Below are 19,294 nucleotides of genomic sequence, written 5' to 3'. Positions count from 1 at the left end.
TTTCTCTCAAAGACTGTTTATAAGTGCTTTGGGAAATTCCTATATGCAGTCTGAAGAATCACTACAAAGTTCAATCTTTCTGATTATGCCAATGCATGTCTCACAGCCCACTAGCCAACAATCACCAGAAACCATAGCTAACAAGAATTACCAGGTCTAAGTGTTCATGTTGCCCTCCAACCATTGTCTGTATTGGCTAGTAACTCATCAACTTATTGGGTTCATGTTGCTTACTTTGAAGGAACGGAATATACATTCATTGAGGAAAGCCACTTCCAAAAACTCTAATGTATTCATTTAATTTGATAAGCAGACTCCTAAAGAACTGTGAAACATTTCCATAAACCACATTTTACATTTTGCTTTAAGGGAGAACTTTGAGTCCCAAAAGATAACTGGGATCTATATCAATCTATATTAATGATAGATCAGTACTTTGAATGAATCCACTATGAACAAAAAATGCATTTTGAAGACAGGTTGTCTGCTAATATATATTAGTTATTCATATACTGTAGTATAACCAAATTCAGCCTCTAGCGCAGTTACTCAAACTCCATGTCACAAAACCAAAATTATTCCATTTGGCTGCTTACCATCAGACCATTTACAGACAGAGGAATACTTTTTATCACAGGATGCTGTCTTCCAAGCTCCATCAAGGTCTAAATAAACACAGGCTATGCTTGCTTTTGGTTCCCCATGGGCCCATTTAGCATACTTGAGTCTCCTGTTATCAGTCCATTTGTAATAACCATCAGTCTAAAAGCAAACCAAACTTAATTGCGATTAACATAACAATATTCAAATTAACACTGAACAGCCTGCAGGTAATAAGAATAACATGCCCTATACTAGTGGTTCTCAACCTTCTCAGACTCAATGCCAGCTCAGAAAATGCCAGCTTTCCCTAGTTTTTTTTACTATGGAAAAGTAATAGAACAACGCTGATGCAAAGAGAAAGACCACAATGGGTCAGAATGTTTGTTATATTATGGATTCCTATTTGAAAAATCTTGGTTTACCTCATGAATCATGTGTAAATGTTTGCACCTCATGGCACTCTTAAAAGGATCATACACCATCCCAGAGTGACACAACACCCTGGTTGAGAATCACTGCCCTATACATTCAGATTTTGAAGGTCTCATAAAGGAAAGTTGTTGCTGCCCTGGTGTTACTGAAGCTCAGCCTCTTAAGGAAGAGTGTATTGGAAGCGATAGTTCCTCTAGAGATGCCTATGATTTCTAAACAAAGGCTGTATAAAAAGTATATGGCTTACTAAGAAGGCAGATAAAAATAGGATTTACTGGGTGGCTAGCAGCCAAGAATAGCTTGGGAACTCTGGCCCAGAAAAGCTGTGTGGGAAAACCTGGAGGGATTAGTAGTGAAATCTGAAGGGAAGGAACTCTCCAGTATGACAGTGAGGAAAACACGGACCACATCTAGGCCATAGGAATACCAAATTAGGGAGTGCCACAGTGAGCTTTGCCAGGCCTGTTCTGTACATGGTAATCATGTACAAGACAGATCTATTGAAGTTTCCTTGTTGTGGTGCCAGGCGCATGTTAACAAGCTTGCTCTCCCAGGAGTATCTATGGTGATATCTACTGATGTACTAATGCTGCTACATTACACCTGTTTCAGGGTCCAGCGTGCATGGAGTGGGCCTAGTGAATTTCACTACAACCACCTGTGGCATGGACCTCTGACAGGGTAACAGGTCTACGGAGCTCAGGCTGGACCAAAAGGAAAAGTTTTTAAGAGACAGAATTTATAAAGATGACAAAGACAGATAAAGCAATTAAGGAAAAGGCCTAGGCAATACAGCATTGATGTGGCCTAGAGGCTCAGATTTGAAGCCTATGGTTAATTGAATCAAGCTGGAGGCTTTCAATGAAGAAGGAAGACTTTGTCAGGGTATGGAACACAGATAAATGTACTTGTGCAGGCTACAGAAGAAAAAAATCTTTTTTTTTGATCCTGTGTGAACATAGCTGATGACCTACTGAATCCAAGGCAAAGATGACCAACCTGTGGCACAGGTGACACAAGTGGCATGGGCAGCCTCTGTGTGTGGCATGCAGCAGATCTGGGAGGGGACAGGCAGCACAGTGGCAGATAGGACAGGGAACAGAAAACAAAGCAGATTGGTTAGGAAGCACATGACAGGGAGCAGAAAGCAAAACTGCAGATCAGGCAGGGAGCATGGCAGGAAGCAGAAAGAAGAGCAGCAGATTGTGTGCGGGAAGGTGATCTGAGGGGCACCCAAGGAAGCCTCTGAACCTCTGTCTAACACTCTCTAGTCATGTGGCACAGACAGAAGTGACAGTTTTTGAGCAACAGGGCCCCTGAAACATTTTACAGATGTGACTTAACGCACATGGACAGCTGCAGATTGCTTTTAAAATTGCCAATTGTGTGAAAAGTTAACCCTGGTTAAATCAGGCATTACATTAAGGCACTCAAAAACAGAGCCCCTTAGGAAATTTGTGTTGCCTCCAGGGTTTTATTGTGTGGGGGGAAGGGCTGGGCTGGTGGGTAGCCCTACCCTCTTGGGCTGTCAGGGAGAAGGGAAGGGAGCTGCTGGCTGCTGAATGGCCAGAGCTGGGAGGAAGAGGGTGGGGAACAGGACCCTCTTGCCTCATGCCCCTGCCCCAGCTAGCCCAGCTTGGGTATTGGGGGGAGCTGGGTTGGGGCCCGTGAGGTTAGCAAGATCCATTCCTGCCCTCCTCCCCCTCATTCTGGCCACTCAGCAGCCGGGGGCAGCCAGCACAGAGCTATCAGTTGCTGTAAAGGCCAGAGCTGAGGGAGAGGAGGGGGGAATGGAAGTCCCTCACTTCACTGCCCTACCCCACCTGCCCCCAGTGCCCCAGCTGGGGTAGCTAGGGTAAGGCCATGAGGCAAGGGGGCCCTGTTCTCTGCCCTCCCCACCAGCTGTGGCCATTTAGCAGCTGGGAGCTCCCTTGCTGACAGCCCTGGAGCTGACCTGAACTGGTGCAGGCTGGCTCCAGCTCCCCCAATTGCCCTTCCCACCCAACAGTCTCTTGGGTTTGGTGGAGGGAGGCATAACTCATAGTGCTTCATGTGAAGTGCAATGAGTTAGAACCAGGCCCTAACATCGGTCTGCGTCTGAAGTCTGACTGCACCAGTAATCTCAAGCTACCTTTATTCTAGTTAGCTCATTTAAAAATGCTGCATAGACTGTGGGGCACAGGCTTCATTGTAGGCTCTGTTAGCTTTCCAAGAAACCTGGGTACTTCCCTGGGTATCTGACACTGATGCTGCCACACATACTCTGCTTTGTTACCTGAGCTAACTGCTTGTATAGTAGCTTGTATGGTAGCTTGGGAGATATAATCACTCCTGGCAACAGCAGGAAAGACATGGTCTAATATGAAGATTTCCCACACACTCAATGCTCAGCTTCAGACCCACCCTGGAGTGTAACTCTGGCAGCCCTATAAAAAGCATACAGCAAAAATTAAAGGAAAGTTAGAGTGCTATGTAGAACAGTATCGTAATACCCAACTCCTTCTCTTTGCTGTGCTTACCACATTGCTGTTGAGACCAATCCATACAGGCTTCCCAAACTGCAAAATCTGCATCCACAGGAACAGAGCACTGTAGAGATCTACAACACTGGCAAGTTATGCAGATTTCTCCCTGCAGTTTTTTTGTGCCTCTCCCCAATTTGTTCTGGAATGAATGACTGAATAGGTACTATTATCATAATGAATCGAGTCAGAAACTGGAACTTTTGGTGAATAAAATAATTCAGGATCTGTTGTAAAGAAAGAAAAAAGAAAGAAAGATGTGGTACCACTGAGCAACAAATATATGCATTACAACAGAACCCAAGTCCTTTATATCTGTGTGATCCACAACCAATTTAATGCAAAACAAGTTCCCAGATTAAGGACCAGCTACTCAACTGTTGACTGCAGGTTCTACTCGAAAGGGTACCCTTCTCAGCTCAGCTGCAGCTGATCAGTATTCCCTGCCAATAGCTGGAGAAGAAGCACCCTATGAAATAAAAGATGCAGCAAACAGCTGGAGCACTTCATGCAGCTGTTCCTTGCTGTTCTGGAGGTGAGGGTGGGGTTTAGGTACCTAATCTTGAGAAGTATCTGGGATCGACTCTATTGCAAAATCAAGCTCACAATCAGTCAGACAAAAAAAACCCATTCCTCATTTAAAAACCAGGTTAAACAGATATTTTAAAGATGACTTCAAGTGGATAGTAAATGTAAGCAATGCAATGTGTTTGGCAGAGGGGGGAGATAATGGGGTATGTTCACTGTTAAAACCTGGACACAGGAACACATACAGATCAGGTTACAAGTGAAAGCGAACCAGATATCTAGTACAGAGTGGATTTCTTTCTAACCAGCTGTGACAGGAGGTCACATATTTAAGTCCAGCATAAGAACTACATATCACTTAGGTCCTCCAAATAGAAGTAAGCAAGGGTGAACTTAATGCTATGGAAAGAAGCAAACAGACAAACAAAGCAACTGTTCTTCCCTTTCCAAGGTATATATAGAAAACTAAACCAGCATTCTCCTGTTGGTGCTCCATACACAGAAGCAGGATCCTCTGGTCTGGTTCACTTGGGCTAAATATGTAACCCCAAAGGACTAGGGCAAAATTTGACTGAAACTGCCTTTGTGGTCACCCAACACAGACAACACTGGCAGTTTGCTCTTTGCCAGTCAAATGAAATCCCCAACTACTCTGGCAGCCTTATGTCCTTGTTTGGAGGAAAGGATGTAGCCAGCTGTGATACCCAATCTGCTCTGAAATGGAAGCCACTATTTCCCCTTACTTCTTCCTGCAGGCTCTATAATGTTCCGGATGCATCTGTTCCACAGCTATTTCCTAACCTGAAGATCTAGAAGGGAATCTGCATCATGACTTTTCAATTCCCCAAATGATACCAATTATATTTATGTAGCACTTGCTACATAAGATGGGCTATGCAACTATTTTTAATGCCAGTAATATAATCCACAAAAATGGTTTTGTTTATTTTTTAATTTTAAGGTTTAGTTATAGCCTGCATAGTCGAAGTCACTTCTGGATTTTCCAAATATTCACCAAAGTACCTATTACATCACTTTTGTTTTGATTTTATGAATTAAGTAGATACAAAATTATGCAACAAAATTATGTGCATACAGACATCTTTGCTCAGGAGAGGATCAAAACTAATAGAGGCAGTTGCAGACCTGAGGCATACAGGCTGCAGGTAGAAGAGTTATAAAGGGAAGTTCATGCCATGAAAGTTAAAGTCCAGTGAACAACCACCACAGAGCATTTCAATACTGCAAAACTGGCAACTACTTTTTAACTTTTATTATGGTTTGGCATCCAGGAACAAACTGTCTTTTTTCTCAAGCCAAGATTTTCAAAAGTTATTTCTGAGTATATTAGTCAAATTAAGGGCTTTGATTTTCAGAAAGTGAATCCTCTGGATGTCAGGTCCTTTTAAGGTTTCCCAGCCTTGGAATCCAAAAACTGAAATATCCAAAACCAGTAGTTATTTTTCTAAATGTTGGTGGCAGCCTGTTAATGGGAAAATTGAATCCACTGAAAATTGAAACTTCCTTCCTGTCACACAATCAGCACAATGGAGTAATTCCACTCCTCCTGGGTAAAATCTAAGGAAGCACAGCAGAGCTGAAGGGGAAATTAATTCAAGGTCATGAAATGCAGGTCTATCATGATTCTTTGGCTCATAATTGCTATTCCATCTGGCACCCAAACTGATGAAATGACAGCTGAAGCTCTCTGATACCAGTTGTTTGAGGGCCAAAGAGGGCAAATCTACATGTGCAATTAGTATGCCTCAATAAACTCCAGCCCAGTTCATGCTGGAGTCAGCTGCTCCTGGGCACAGTGCCTTCACATGTGCCGAGGACTTCAGCAGTTTGAGCCATGGCAGAGCCTCCCTGGGCTGACACAAGCTCAGGGGTCAGCCCCACCACGGCCATCCCTGGGGGGGCAAATCGGGGTGACTGCCCTGGGCCCCACGCTTTGGGGGGCCCTCCACCAACTACAGCCACTTGTCACCTCCCCCACCAACACTGCCGCTGGTTTCTGTGGGCAGTCGCTACCCCCACCCCCCCAGCCCTGCACAGGCTGATATGCCCCAGGCCCCGCACATCCCTAGGGGCGGCTCTGGCCCCAGGCTCCAGGTGGCAGTGTTGGGGTGGAGGGGCTGGCTGGAGCACAAGAGTGCCTAAAGTGTGGAGCCATATGGATGAACCCCGCAAACCTGTTGTCAGCCCAGGGCGACTTAAGTTGTTGTGGTCCCGGTCGCCATCCACACATGCTTTCTGTGCAGGAAATGATTCTGCTGTAAGATAGCACTGTCCCTGATGGAGTTAATTAATTTACTGTGCCCTAATGGCAACACACATGTAGACAATGACACTTTACTCCAGAGCTAATTAGTCAACTCCACAGTAAAGCATACATGTAGATGCACCCAGTGTATACACAAACATAGAAGTCTAAGACACAACTAGGTTCATAAATATGTTTCAGTTGAGAAGGTGGTGAAATGGAACTCACTGCTGTCCATCTGGCATACATAGCTTTTCTTATGTTGACAATCTGCATACCCCCAGTATCCTGTTTCTTCTACAGATCTCTTCATCATTGCGATGCAGGCACTCTACAGAACAAGGATACAAGAAATTGTAGGTAAGAGTGCAAGAGTGGTAGAAAATTAGAGTGGTTTGCAAAAAATCAGGTCCAATAGACAGTTTTGTTCTCTAATTTTTAATCCAGTACATAATATAACAGCATTTAACAAGGGAGAATGAGTAACTATTTTTTAAATGTAATTTCAGGGAAAGAAAATGTTAATCCTTTACAATGCTCCCAGGCTATTCTTGGTGTACAGGAGCACACTCAAGATTATTACTAATCTTTAATATATCTATCCATATTTAATATACTGGTTTATTTATTTATTTTAATTCATTCCATGTCAAGGCGAAGAGGTAATAAAGCAAAGTCTAAAAAAAATTGAAGAATTTTAGATATTTTCAATTCAGTAAATTCTGCTATTATCCTGGACTTCTGCAAATAAATATACACATACATACATATACACACATACATACATATCTATCTATCTATCTATACATACACACACACACACACACATATATATATATATATTTATATATACACACACACACATACATACATATACACATACACATATACATACATATGGTCAGAAGTGCTAGTATATGGGCATAATAAAAGTTTGAACCATGTCCCTAGAGTATTGTACTACTTTGATCTGAAGTTTACCTATATACTAAATTCAAACTGCAAATGAGAAACAAGTTGAGCTGTTTATATAAAGCTGGATTTGCTAGCTAGCTTATGGTTGGTTAGCAATATTTGGTCTGTTTATGTTTACCTCCTGCATCCCCCTTCAAGAGAAAAATAGAGGACATAAAGGCGATGGTTGTGTGAGATGTGAATGCATTCAGGGTGCACCTACACATGTGAATAATGTTCACAAATAAACTTCAGAGCTTTCTGCTTTGGAGTTTATTTGTGTGCAGCATATGGAGCCCATTCAGAGCAGCCCAGGTGGACAGAGAACCCAGGGGGTCAGCCTGCCAGCCCAGGGATGCTCCAACAAGGCTCCACATGCTGCAGAGTGGCTGGCTTGGGCAAAAGATACTTCAGTCCAGGTGCTGCCTACTGGCTAACACTGACTGAAGCACCTTGTGCACCAGCCAGCCAGGGCAGTATCTGCATATACACTGACATGCACAAAAAAAACTCTGCATCAGGGTAGTACTTGTATTTAAATATGTTTACTGCACAGTTAGTTAACTGCACAGTAAATGTCTCATAGATGCACCCACAGTGTCTTTCATAAAGTGAAATCATGGTTTCAGACCATCACGATGCACCTTAGAATATGGTTAATTATATCATTCAAATTCTTTTCGTACTAGACGGGTAAGAGCCAACCACACTGAGCTGCTAAAGTTGTAGTGAGATGTGGCCCACCTACAATGCAATCCAATCACAAGGACTGAAAATTACACAGACCTCATATAAATATCATAACTCATAAGACAGTCCCAGTGTCTTTCTTGACTCCTACCATTCTGTTTCTTAGATATATATGCCACCGTCCCAAAAAGGACTCAGGGTGACTTACAGTAAAAGACAAAAAGAAGCAAGAATAAATTATTGAAAGAAGGGCACGAGCAATGACTCTCCCTCATAGTTCAAAAACAGTCACTACCTCACTCCCTCTCACTTCTCTGCTTCTAGTCAAGGAAAACATCCTCCTAACCTCCCATCCCTCCTGTTCAATCCAACCTTGCTTTCCAACCTATACTGACTGCCTCTAGAAAAGAAAGATATCTCTGTATTCCCCGCCACTCCCCTGCCTCACACCTACGGAGACATAGAATCATAGAAAATTAGGGTTGGAAGGAACCTCAAGAGATCATCTAGTCCAACCCCCGGCTCAAAGCAGGACTGTCCCAAAATATATCATCCCACCCAAGGCTTTGTCTAACCAGCTCTTAAAAATCTCCAAAGATGAAGATACCACAACCTCTCTGTTCCAGTGCTTTATTACCCTCCTTGTGAGAGAGTTTTTCCTAATATCTAACCTGAACTTCTCTTGTTGCAACTTGAGATCTTTGTTCCTTGTCCTGTTTTTGCTACCACTGAGAACTGTCTAGCTTCATCCTCTTTGGAACTCCCCTTCCAGTAGTTGAAGGCTGCTATTAAATCCCCCCCTCAGCCTACTATTCTCCAGACTAAATAAGCTCAGCTCCCTCAGCCTCTCTTCATAAGTCATGTACACCAGCCCCCTAACCATTTTTGTTGTCCTATGCTGGACTCTCTCCAATTTGTCCACATCCTTTCTGAAGTGGGGTCCCAAAACTAGACACAGTACATGCCAGATGTGTCTTCACCAGTGCTGAATAGAGGGGAAGAATCACTTCCCTTGATTTGCTGGCAACACTCCCACTAATGCATCCAATATGCTATTAGCCTTCTTGACAACAAGGGCATGCTGTTGGCACATATTCAGTTTACTGCCCACTTGAACCCCCCAAATCCTTTTTTGCAGAGCTGCTGCTTAGCCAGTTAGTCCCCAGCCTTTACTGGTGCATGGGATTGTTCTGTCCTAATTACAGGACTCTGCACTTGTCTTGAACTTCGTAAGATTTCTTTTGGTTCAGTCCTCCAATTTGTCTAGGTCTCTCCAAATCCTAGCCCTATCCTCCAGTGTATCTAATATTTCACCCAGTTTGGTGTGGGACAAGCCCTGCAACTGGCCCTCCCAAGCATGGGCTTCCCTCTATAGCAGAGGTGGCATGGCTGTCCTACTCCACCCATTCCCCTTCCTTACACTAAGGGGAGTCCCTCCCCACTTTCATTTTCCCTTCCAAATCTACATTCCTCTCTCTTACAGGAGTCAAAAAAACATTCATCCTCTCCTTCCCCCCCAAGGAACCATATCATTCTATTAAAAAAAATTAGAATAAGCAATACAATACCACTCTTTCCCAGCATTTCCTGTCTTTGTCCCTGCCAAAGAACAATACCAAAGGGTATCCTTGGTAACATCCACCCTGGGTGCCCACCCCAGGACAGCCTGTAGGTTAGTTAAGCCCTTCCTAAAGTGTCCCTACTCAGTGTCTCAGTCCTACCACCCCTCTCCCCTTGTTCTCCAGGTTTGTTATTCATGAGGACATTAGAGAGAAAGGAATAGGCATTTTGTGATGAGTGTAGGAAGTTTGAGCAAAATTAAGGGTTGCATGGAAAAAGCTAGAATGATTTTGAAACTAAAAAATGTACAGTGTGGGAACACTGGCAGAGCAGAACACCCAGGAGGCAAGTCAAGGTTTGACAAATAAGAAGAATTTATGAGGAACAGATTTATGTAGAACTGCAATTCTGTTGTGAGGTAGGCTAGAAGGGGGAGCTAATCCATCTCTTAGTTCAGGTCCAGCTATAGCTTCTTAGATTCCATAGATGCCATTGTGTTTTGAATGTCTTGTGGGTCTTTTTTCTTTGTTTAGTTGGTTGTTTTTTGTTTGGTTGGGGGGGGGGGGTTGCATATGGGTCATTATTTATGCCATTACCTTTCCCAGTTCCTTATTTGCTCTGCTTAGTGGGAAAATGTTATGAATCAGCATTAGCAACAAAAAGAATAAGGAACAGAAAACAGATAAGATAAATCTGATTTTCTTTAAACTTTGATTTTTTTCATATTTCTCTTTAAAATGCCAATATAGGTTGGCACTAAGGTTATTCAAGGACATTAGATATGTATCTCTGTGCCTAAACATATCTGGACCTTTTTTTAAGTGTAACCCAAACTCTAATTTTCTTGACCTTGTAAGGTTTAGTCAAGAATCACTTACAATATCTCTGTAATATAGTTCATTCCATACTACTAATGTTTACATAGCACATAGCAACACTGATGGTGGATTTTTGGGAAGTATTCATGTCAGACTGTTTCAGGCTGGACATAAGGAAGAATTTCTTTACTGTCCGAGCCCCCAAGGTCTGGAACAGCCTGCCATCGGAGGTGGTTCAAGCACCTACATTGAACACCTTCAAGAGCAAACTGGATGCTTATCTTGCTGGGATCCTATGACCCCAGCTGACTTCCTGCCCTTTGGGCGGGGAGCTGGACTTGATGATCTTCCGAGGTCCCTTCCAGCCCTAATGTCTATGAAATCTATGAAGGTGATACACCTGGGGAGGAAGAACCAGCACCATATCTACAGGCTGGGGAACTCCCTTCTCATCAGTACAGAGGCAGAAAAGGATCTTGGAGTCATCGCTGAAGCCAAGATGAACACGGGCCTGCAGTGAGGGGATGCAGTCAGGAAGGCCAACTGTTCCTTGTCATGCATCCACAGGTGCATCTCAAGCAGGTCCAAGGAGGTGATGCTCCCCCTTTATGCGGCACTGGTCAGGTCACAGCTGGAGTACTGTGTCCAGTTCTGGGTGCCCCACTTCAGGAGGGATGTGGACAGCATGGAGAGGGTCCAGAGAAGGGGACAGCAGGGCAGGCCCTAAGAGGAGAGGCTATGGGACCTGAACCTATTCAGTCTCCACAAGAGAAGGCTGAAGGGGGATCTAGTGGCCTGTTACAAACTAGTCAGAGGGGACCAGCAGGCAATGGGGGAGTCCCTGTTCCCCCAAGCACTACCAGGAGTGACAAGAAATAGCGGTCACAAGCTGGCAGAGGGTAGATTTAAGTTAGATATCAGGAGGCGCTGCTTCACAGTCAGGGCGGTTAGGAGCTAGAACCAACTTCCAAGAGAAGTGGTGCTGGCCCCTACCCTGGGGGTCTTTAAGAGGAGGTTAGATGAACACCTTGCTGGGGTCATTTGACCCCAGTACTCTTTCCTGCCATGGCAGGGGGTCGGACTCAATGATCTGAGGAGGGAGAGGAGGATCCATGCGGTGAACCAAAGACTGCGGCGCTGGTGTTATCGGGAAGGCTTTGGCTTCCATGACCACAGCCCGCTCTTTGGAGAGAGAGGCAGGGAGCTGCTGGGAAGAGATGGCCTCCACCTCTCTCCCCTGGGGAGGAGGCTCTTCTCAGCCAGGCTGGCTGACCTGCTCCACCGGGCTTTAAACTAAGCCCGCTGGGGGATGGGGGGACTACTGCCCCTGCTGGCCCGCTGAACGGCCCTTGCAAAGCCAGCGGACCAAGGCACTTAAAGGGGCACCTAAGGGAGCCCACCCCTGCCCCAGCCCTGGTACAATCTGTGGGCAAAGCAAGAGCCCCCAAGGGCACACTTGCCTGCCTGTACACTAATGCCAGGAGCCTGGGCAACAAGCAGGACGAGCTCGTCCTCCTGCTCAGTGCAAAGAAATATGATGTCATTGGGATAACGGAGACCTGGTGGGACTCCACCCATGACTGGACCATGGGGATAGAGGGCTATACCCTGTACAGGAGGGATCCTGTTGAAAAAAGGGGCGGGGGTGTAGCTCTCTATGTGAAGGAAAGCTACATGTCCCTGCAAGCTGAGGTTGGCGACTGGCATGGACAGCTAGAGACCCTCTGGGTAAAAATTCATGGGGAATTCGGCACAGGGGACACAATGGTGGGAGTCTACTACAGACCTCCCACTCAAAGTCCTGAGCTTGACCAGGAGTTCGCCCAGGAACTGACTGAGGCCGCTTGCTCCAGGACCTTGGTTGTCATGGGTGACTTCAATTACCCGGACATCTCATGGGAAGATCACTCAGCTAAATCTGAGCGGGCGCAAAGCTTTCTCTCGTGCGTGGATGACCTCTACCTGACTCAAGAAGTCTATGGGCCAACGAGAGGCAAAGCGCTGCTTGACCTGGTACTGGCTACGGGGGACGACCTAATCGGTGACCTAGTGATTGATGGGAAGTTGGGTGACAGCGACCACGAGCTGATCACCTTCACCATCCGCCATAAAGCTGGCAAGTCAGTCAGCAACACAGAAGTCCTTGACTTCAGAAAAGCCGACTTTGACAAGCTCAAGAGGCTAGTCAGTCAGGCCCTCAGGGACCATGACCCCAGGGAGTTGGGAGTTCAAGAAGAGTGGTTGATTCTTAAGGAAGCGATCCTCAGTGCACAAGCTAAATCTATTCCAACACGGAGGAAAGGCAGCAAGAAGGCACAGCAGCCCCCCGGCTCTCCAGGGACCTAGCGGACCTACTGTGGCTAAAAAGGAAAGCCTACAAAGGATGGAGGATGGGATTCACCTCCAAGGAGGATTACTCCACGCTGGTCCGGTCCTGCAGGGAGCAAACCAGGAAAGCCAAGGCTGCAACTGAACTCCAACTAGCTTCAGGCATCAAGGACAACAAAAAGTCCTTTTTCAGATATGTGGGGAGCCGGAGGAAAAGCAAGGGCAATGTTGGACCCCTGCTAAACCAGATGGGACAACTGACAACTGTCGCCCAGGAAAAAGCCAACCTATTAAATAGGTACTTTGCGTCAGTCTTTCATCAGTCACACGGGATGCCCATGCCTGCTATGGGACAGGGAAATCTGGGTGATGGGGATCCCCTACCCTCCATCAATGCTGACCTCGTGAAGGAACACCTTGAGAAGCTGGATACCTTCAAGTCAGCTGGCCCTGACAACCTGCACCCCAGGGTACTCAAGGAGCTGGCGAGCGTCATAGCCCAGCCCCTGGCACAGATCTTTGAAAACTCCTGGCGCTCTGGTGTAGTGCCTGAAGACTGGAAGAAGGCCAATGTGGTGCCGATCTTCAAGAAAGGGAGGAGAGTGGATCCGGCTAACTACAGGCCCATTAGCCTGACTTCTATCCTGGGGAAGATCTTAGAAAAGTTTATTAAGGAGGCCATCCTTGAGGGACTGGCCCAGGCTAACATTCTAAGGGACAGCCAGCACGGGTTTGTTGCGGGTAGGTCTTGTTTGACCAATCTCATTTCCTTCTATGACCAGGTGAGCTATCACCTGGACAAGGGAGAAGAGATTGATGTCATATATCTTGACTTCAAAAAAGCTTTTGATCTGGTATCCCATGATCAACTCTTGGCCAAACTGGCCGGTTGTGGCTTTGGCTCCACCACGATCTGCTGGCTGGGAAATTGGCTTCGTGGTCGGACCCAGAGGGTTGTGATTGATGGCAGTCACTCATCGTGGTGCCCTGTGACCAGTGGGGTCCCTCAAGGCTCTGTCCTGGGACCCATACTGTTCAACATCTTCATTAATGATGTGGACATTGGAGTCAGGAGTGGACTGGCCAAGTTCGCCGATGACACCAAACTTTGGGGCAAAGCATCCACACCAGAAGATAGGCGGGTGATCCAGTCTGACCTGGACAAGCTCAGCAAATGGGCAGACAAGAACCTCATGGTGGAGAACCTTGCATTTTTCAGTGTTAAGCACCATGAGGAGGAAAAACCTGCAGCACCCTTATAGGCTCGGCAGTGCTACGTTGGTTAGCACTACAGAAGAAAAAGACTTGGGGGTCATCATTGACCACAAGATGAACATGAGCCTCCAATGCGATGCTGCGGCTAGTAAAGCGACCAAAATGCTGGCGTGCATCCATAGATGCTTCTCGAGCAAATCCCGGGACGTCATTCTCCCCTTGTACTCGGCCTTAGTGAGGCCACAGCTGGAGTATTGCGTCCAGTTTTGGTCTCCACAATTCAAAAAGGATGTGAAGAAGCTTGAGAGAGTCCAGAGGAGAGCCACGCGCATGATCAGAGGTCAGGAAAACAGATCTTACGATGACAGGCTGAGAGCCATGGGACTCTTTAGCCTGGAAAAGCGCAGGCTCAGGGGTGATCTGATGGCCACCTACAAGTTTATCAGGGGTGACCACCAGGATCTGGGGGAACATCTGTTCACCAGAGCGCCCCATGGGATGACGAGGTCGAACGGTCACAAACTCCTGCAAGACCGTTTCAGGCTGGACATAAGGAAGAATTTCTTTACTGTCCGAGCCCCCAAGGTCTGGAACAGTCTGCCAGCGGAGGTGGTTCAAGCACCTACATTGAACACCTTCAAGAGTAAATTGGATGCTTATCTTGCTGGGATCCTATGACCCCAGGTGACTTCCTGCCCTTTGGGCAGGGGGCTGGACTCAATGATCTCCCGAGGTCCCTTCCAGCCCTGATGTCTATGAAATATGAAATCTGCTCAGGTCCCTTCCGACCCTAGAAACTATGAAACTGTGAAACTTGTCTCAAGCTGCTGCTTGAAAGCCAATGGCTTGAGGACATATATGTCATGAGTCATTAGTAAAATAGCATGGATTTTTCCATTAGGGTAATGGGTTCAGTGTGCAAATGCAATGCCTCTCAGCGTTTGAGAATGATCTTGCTGTCTAGGAGACCTCAGGAGTGGGGCAGTTTCAAGCTGTTAGGAAGCTGCTTATTTATTCCTAACTTCCTCTCAACCCCAGTTGATTTCTAGAATGGTACTAATCATCTGTATTTCAATGTTGTAGGCAGAAATTGTTTATAACCTTGTTTCCTAGTTATCTTCGTCAGACAAAGTCTCTTGGTCCCTATCCCCTATCTTGCAGGGTGTCCTGGCCTTCTGTTTATACACTAAAATACTCAGCTGAGAGGTGTGGGAGGAAGGACCCGGGAATTCTACCTAGGATGGAGGGCAGAAAATAGATCAAAATGCGCTAAATATTTTATATTATTGTTTTATTTTAATTTGAGTAATTTATTCCTCACTCAACCAAATCACCACATACCCAGGCACATTGACCACAATACCTGCCAGGTCACTTTTGCACTGTGCTAGTTTGGGCTATATTGGGGCAGTCTGTATGCCACTAGGCAAATCAGATGTTGCCATAACCCTTTACTTCTGTACTTTCTGGTGCTTAGGACCCCGCTGACAGGGAAATGTTGGTGGAAGCTGAAATAATTTAGGCCTGAATTAAATTCTTAACTATTTACCCTCTTGCTGAAGTAGATGGTTCATGTCTCTCAGTTTGATTATTATTTTCTCAGAAGTATTTAATAGCACACCTATTTACTTATGAAAGCTGGAGCTCTATTGCTTCTGATCCAGCTCCTCTTAGCAAAGCCTTGAAAGATGTAAGTATGGACATAAGATGAGAAGAAATAGACATTGTTGCTTTGTCAGTTCAATCAGTATTAAGCAGATAAAGTTACAAATAAAGTGGCAGAGACTTTTTTGACCTCCTGTATAGAAATATTTTAATTCAAAGAGCTGAATTCATGTCCTCATAGTTTACATCACTTTCTTTTTTCTTTTTTTCCCATACAAAAATATTTCAGTAGCACACCTATTTCTAATTTTAGTTAGTCCAACAAGATTTGGTTTTATGGCTCTAATTACATGAGGAAATAAACCTACCTTTTTTTATTTCACAAATCCAATTAAGCAAATGTTCATAGTATGTGTCATTCCATCGCATTCCTGTTGAGCCTTCAAACATTATATAGTGTTCAATTCCTTTATCATTACTGGGTTCTCCTTCATTCCAGTTTTCATAAACTACCTATGATAGAAATATAGCTCTCTTACCATTTTCTTCAGTATGAGGAAGAGGAGTTGTGCTCTGGCCTGTTAAACAGCCTCAAAGTCAGCTTGTCTTCTGACATTTCATTTCTAGGACTAGTAGGAGCTGCAAAATCTATACACACACTTTGTCAGATGGAGATGAGGCTATTGCACTATCTTGATATTCATACGTCGGATGGGACAGCATCCTACCTTCTGCAAGCCTATCGCATATAGACTCTTTGGTGAATTTTTCCAGGATTTTCCATGGGATAGAAGTTAGGCTAATTGGCCTATTGTTACCGGAGTCCTCCCTCCTCCCTTTTGAAGATGGGCACAACGTTGGCAGCCTTCCAGTCCTCAGGGACCTCTCCAGAGTGCCACAAATTTTGGAATAGCTTTGCCAGGGGTTCCACGATGATTTCAGCCAGCTCCTTCAGCATCCTTGGATGAAGTTCATCCAGGCCTGCTGATTTATACATGTCTAATTTTTTTCCTTGGTCACATACCAGTTCTATGGCAATAGTAGGAAGACAGTCATTGCTACCCTGCTCCTTCTGTATTCCATCTGGCATGTTTTCCCCCTTGGCCCTCTGAAAGACCAAAGCAAAGTAGTCATTCAGGAGTTCAGTTTTCTCCTGAGCACTGGTAACCAGCTGTCCTGAGTTGTTGAGCAGTGGCCCCACACTCCCTTTTGTTTTCCTCCTGTTTCCTACATACCTAAAGAAGGACTTCTTGTTGTCCTTGATCCCCATTGCTAATTTTAGTTCAGTTGCCACTGTAGCCCTTCTAATCTGTTCCCTACAAATGCAGGCCATTGTTGTACAGCCTTTCTTGGAACACGCCCCAAGCTTTCATTGTTTGTACATCTCTTTCTTCTTTCTTAAGAGGACCATGATTTTCCTGTTTAGCCAAGAGGGCTTCCCAGCCCTTTTGATACCTTTGCTCCATGTGGAAATGGACTTCCTTTGTGTTTCAAGGATCATGGCCTTCAGGAATGACCATTCTTCATGTACTCCTTTTGCCTTTGGTCCCTGGTCCTTCAGCCCTTCCCCTACTAGTGACCGGAGCTTGCTGAAATTTGTATTTTTGAAGTCCAAAAAAACTTCTGTCCTGCTATCTAATTTGTCTGCCTTGTGATGGACAGTGAGCATGATGGTTCCATGGTCACTGTAGCCCAGGCTGCCCTCTAACTTTAAGTCAGTCACCAAGTCATCTCCTTTAGCCAGGACCAAGTCTAGAAGAGCATTACCTCTGGTTGGTCCTTGCACTGCCTGAGTAAAAAAAATCTCTTCAATGCAGGTCAGAAAGGAACACAGATGACCTGACTTGGCTGAATGTTCCAGTGTTCCTCCCAAGAGATGTTCAGGTAATTGAACTCACCCATGATGACCATGTCTTGTGCATGTGAAGCCTCTGTCAGTTCTCAGGCAAACTCTAGATCAAGTTCCTCCCCTTGGTTTACTGTTCTGTAGTACACACCTACAGTTAGGTCTCTCCCCCGACCTGCAGTTTGACCCAAAGGGTTTTGAGTCGTTCTTCTTTGGAGCCAATGTTGGCCTCCAAGAAGGTGTACTGCTCCTTCACATAGACAGCCACACTACTAAGTTCCTTCTGTGCAGGGTGTAGCCATTTATGGCTACACTCCAATCATGTAAGGAGTCCCACCAGGTCTCCATAATCCCTACTAGATTGAAATGCCCACTGGAGAGTAGGAGGGCTTGTTCCAACTGCTTGTTCCCAGTGCTTCTGGCATTAGTGTACAGGTACCTGAGTCCTCCTAATGAGGCTCTCAACTTCCTGTCATACTGATGAAAAACTACTCCATCAGCTCCCGTGGAAGTGGCTCTTCTAGTGTCCCTATCTACAGAGCTTTCTTGTATGTTGGTGCCGAGGCAAGCTCTGGTCCAGTCTTTGTTACCCCATCCCTCAGCAATCTTAGTTTAAAGCCCTATCTAGAAGAAGTTCTTTTCTTTTTAAAACAACTTCCCTATCTCATATTTTTGTGGGCTAATCTGGTACCCAAATTATGAAACTCCACTTCAGCCTAAAGTCTTGAACCCATTTTTAAATATGGCAATTACAAATATAATAACCATATTTTAACTTTGAATTCACTATTTCAGAAATAGTGACTAGAGCTGAGGGAAAAAATGATGAACAGCAAATTCACTGAAAAATGCCATTTGAAACAAATGAATCTATTTGTGAATTTCAGACAAATTTAATGGCCAAAAAATGGGAGATTTTTTTAAAAAGTCAACATATTTAATTTTGACATTTTTCAAATAAACTAATTTTGGAATTGCTAAAAGGATTTGTTTCAACATGTTTAAGTGAAACTTTTCATCTTTAGATTTTTGTTTAAACCTAATGAAAAGAAGATAAGTTAAATAAGGTGGTTTTAAAGACTCCAACATGAGACAAAATATCTTTAAGTAAAAAAAACCTTTTGGTGGGCAGAGGGAAGAGAGAGAGTTAAAACAGTCTTGGTTGTTTTGCTGAAAAATAACAACAATTCTATTTTGTTTGAAACCAAACCAATTATTCCCAATATTTGCATCCACCAAAATAAAAATCCTTTATGCATCCAGCTCTAGACACAAGAGTACATTTGATAATTCTAAATAAACATATCATTAAAATAGCAGAAGCAACTTTTTACAGATATTCACAGCACCAATTTCCATATTAGAAACTGTTCCTCTCTGCTGTGAATGCTGAGCAGATTCCCTCCTATTTATCTACAAAATTCTTCAGCTTCAAACCAGGTTTTCCTTTGGTTTCCCACTCTTATAAAAAACTAATGAGGAAATATTTCATAATAACCTAGTGTGAAAGACCTTGCTGATGTGATAAAAATCAGGTAAAATATTTGCAGCTATTATTTTATGCAACCTGGCAAATTACATGCATATTTACACTTATAACCTGGATTATGGAATGCCGTTTCCACTGAGCTGTTTAAATACCAGTGGAGAGTGGGGAGACTCAAAACTGTTGCCATGTACATTTGGATAAAAGCTAGTTCATATGTTAATGGGAATTTTGATTACTGAGGGGGAGGAAAAATAGCATGATGTTAAATACCCCAGGGTGAAAAGTAAGAGATTTTTGAGAAATGGATGAAGTACAGATCTAATTAATGGGAGAAATGAGGAAACAGGGACATAAAGCTAAATCCTACAAAGGCTTGATCACATAAGCAAGCGTTTGTTTTAAGCCTACATATATTTCCACATGTGATTTTCTATGATT

The 19,294-nt window shown here is 44.4% G+C and overlaps 1 pseudogene; it reads right to left on the bottom strand.

Moving 5' to 3' along the window:
* The window catches only part of LOC149864953 (macrophage mannose receptor 1-like), a 62,337-nt pseudogene that overhangs the window by 8,713 nt on the left and 34,330 nt on the right, over positions 1-19,294 (bottom strand).

The sequence above is a fragment of the Crocodylus siamensis genome, chromosome 5 (assembly GCF_052110815.1).
Source record: "Crocodylus siamensis isolate JL-2025a chromosome 5, ASM5211081v1, whole genome shotgun sequence".
In the NCBI taxonomy this organism is placed as follows: Eukaryota; Metazoa; Chordata; order Crocodylia; family Crocodylidae; genus Crocodylus; species Crocodylus siamensis.
The sequence above is the reverse complement of the archived record's forward strand: the minus strand, read 5'-3'. Positions and strand labels throughout refer to the sequence as shown.